This window comes from Siphateles boraxobius, unplaced genomic scaffold (assembly GCF_051911475.1).
Source record: "Siphateles boraxobius isolate OS27281-9 unplaced genomic scaffold, OSU_SipBor_1 20, whole genome shotgun sequence".
Taxonomy (NCBI): Eukaryota; Metazoa; Chordata; class Actinopteri; order Cypriniformes; family Leuciscidae; genus Siphateles; species Siphateles boraxobius.
The window spans coordinates 18,129,884-18,132,891 of NW_027508811.1; the positions used below are offsets into that span (position 1 = coordinate 18,129,884).

A 3,008-nucleotide genomic window follows, 5' to 3' on the forward strand; every position below is an offset into this window, starting at 1 on the left:
ACACTAGCGTTATAAGCTAATCTGTAGTTAAAATAAAACTAACGTTTAAACTGGGTACATTCGATTATCATGAAAACGCATCCCAGAGAACGGTCGACTTGGTACTCATGTGCTATTAAGGGTGCGTTCACGTGCTATGGTAATTATGGTAAATACCAAAAGCCAACGTGGAAAATGCACATGAACACCCCCTCATGTGGTATTTTCCACTGGGCAGCTCGTAGAATATTTTGATGCACGAGTTGCCGAGATGAGATAACCTTTGACCTTTTCAAAATGGCGGAGAGCAACGCAAGAGTCGTGCATGGTAAAGATATGTACTATTCATGATCTAGAAAATATACAGCATATTATTTACCGTTTGAGTTCTGATAAATCATCTTCTTGCTGTAGCAGATTACTTAAAGGGATACTTCAGCTCTGGGAAGATGAATGTGTATTTAATAGTGGTCATTTATATAGTAGAAATGTGAAATTATTTTTGAAATTGAAGCATTCTAGACTGAGAAAAGGCAGAAAATGTATTTTTTACTCATGTGGCTGAAAGACAACAACTCCCAGAATGCACTTGCTGTGCTGCCCTTACAAAGCCAGGCCACACCCAAACCGCGCCTACCGGTTACAGGCGGCAGTATCCGAAAAATTTCTCCACTCTAGGCTAATACATACTGTAGTAACAACAGTAAAGGTTTATAAAAAGAACCACAACCAATGTGAGTTATAACTTTTAATTAAAAAAAATAAATAATATTAACACTTTTACACTCAAAGCTCTTCCAGAGCTTCAGCTGTTTCCTTATATTCATTCACAGTATTGTCCGTCAGGAGCTGGATATCTCCGTCTGATATCCTGGACAACACAGGTGGGCAAAACGAGACAATAGCCTTTACTATGTCTCTCGCCTTGCAGGACCCATTCCATGAAGTGACGGTAGGCTGTTAGGGGTCGGCGATATTGTCTACAAAACAGTAACGTTAAGCTCAACGTTAGCAATGCAAACTATTTGCACATACAGTATGCTAGCATAGATGTAAATATAACAACAATAGCTCAGCTGACTACGCATGAAGAACATTGTGATAATGCAGAGTGTCCAAACTCTGTTCATTACGTCTTAATAAAAAAAAAAGAAAAACAAACCAAATACTCACTTTACACTAAGCCGTCCGTTTGTCCCTGCGGGCTTTGGCTGGCGTTTCCAATTTATCTCGTCCAGAAGAAAATGGCATCGCTGAAATTCGCAACAGCAATAGGACTCTCTATCTGTTTCCATAGTCGCACAGCGAGAGCACTGACACCACCAGTCCGCCCCAGCTCGAGTCTGGCCAGGCTCGAGTCAGGTCTTGCTCCCCTGCTGCAGCAGCTATTCCGGCCTCCTCTTGTTCCTCCATCTCCCGCAACGGTTCATCACTGTATTGCGGCTTGTACAGGCAGCCGCGAGCATCAGATTCGATTCCTCCATTGTGATTAGACTACTATACAAACTTTATACACAGAGCAAGAGCCTGTTAGCTGTTCAAGAGCCAATGAAATTATGGACACGTGTGCTCCTTTTAAATTCATAAGTGCAAAACCCAAACCACAGCCATGGCTCAATAATGATACCCGTTGCCTCCGACAAGTGTGGAGGAAAGCAGAGAGGCAATGGAAGAAAGATAAGTTGCATGTGTCCTATGACATATTGAAGGATGCCATGATTAAATATCAGAAGGCCATTAAAACTACAAAGATAAAATATTTCGCTGATCTTATAAAGACGATTCCTAATAATCCTAAAACATTATTTAAGACAATAGACTCAGTTTTAAATCCTGACATAAAAACAGGTCTTGAGATTAATCAGATAACATGTGAAAGCTTTTTAGACTATTTTATTAACAAAATTGATGCTCTTACAGCTAGTATTATACCTTCAAGCATCATCCTTGATTATGTCATTCCACCCTCATTAGTACAACATTTAAGTGAGTTTAAACAAATTTCATTCCCTGATCTGGTGGACATAGTCTGCAAAATGAAGCCCACTCAGTGTTCTTTAGATATTGTTCCCCCGCGCCTCCTTGTTCAGGTATTAGATGTGGTTGGTTTAGATCTTTTGTCGATTGTGAACTCCAGCTTATTGAGTGGTGTTGTGCCGTCCTGCTTCAAGCATGCAGTGGTGCAACCCCTTTTAAAAAAGCCCAACTTGGACCCATCTGATTTAAAGAACTATCGTCCAATCTCAAAGTTGTCTTTCCTCTCAAAAATTCTAGAGAAGGCTGTCTTTCAACAGCTTTCTATTTATTTAAATGAAAATGGTATTTTTGATAAGTTCCAATCGGGATTTAGGGTTAAACACAGTACAGAGTCAGCCCTTCTCAAAGTGTCAAACGACTTGTTTTTAGCAGTCGATTCAGGAAAGTGTGCAATCTTAGTTTTAATTGATCTGACTGCTGCATTTGATACTATAGTACATGCTATACTACTGGAGCGTCTAAGAGAGTGGGCAGGGATTCAGGGAAAAGCTCTTAATTGGTTTAACTCATATCTTTCTGGGAGAACGTTTTCTGTTGAATTAGGTAATTTTTCGTCTACGTCTGCTCTTATGAAGTGTGGGGTTCCACAAGGATCAATATTGGGTCCGGTCCTATTCTCTATTTACATGCTTCCATTGGCGGATATTTGTAAAAAACATAATATATATTATCATTTTTATGCCGACGATACTCAGCTTTATCTACCTATAAAAATGGGGGATAATTCAGCCCTGCAGTCTCTTTTTTATTGTTTTAGTGATATTAAGGAGTGGATGTCTGCCAATTTCCTCCACTTAAACGATTCAAAAACTGAAGTGATAGTGTTTGGCCCTCCTAGTTCTACTAAACATATAATTAATCAATTAGGCCTTTTTAAACCGAAGGTTCATAATCAAGCTAGGAGTCTTGGAGTTATTTTTGATGCAGAGTTAAAATTTGATAAGCATATTAATTCTGTGGTTAGAGGTGCCTTCTTCTAATTAAGGAATATA

At 39.3% G+C, this 3,008-nt stretch overlaps 1 long non-coding RNA gene across 1 annotated transcript; it reads right to left on the minus strand.

Moving 5' to 3' along the window:
• Positions 1-712: 712 nt before the first annotated feature.
• Positions 713-1,366, minus strand: LOC143744714 (uncharacterized). Its single transcript, XR_013205906.1, has 2 exons — positions 1,153-1,366; positions 713-959 (listed from the first exon to the last, which is right to left on the minus strand). It is a non-coding gene; the product is annotated as an uncharacterized LOC143744714 (long non-coding RNA).
• Positions 1,367-3,008: the final 1,642 nt, after the last annotated feature.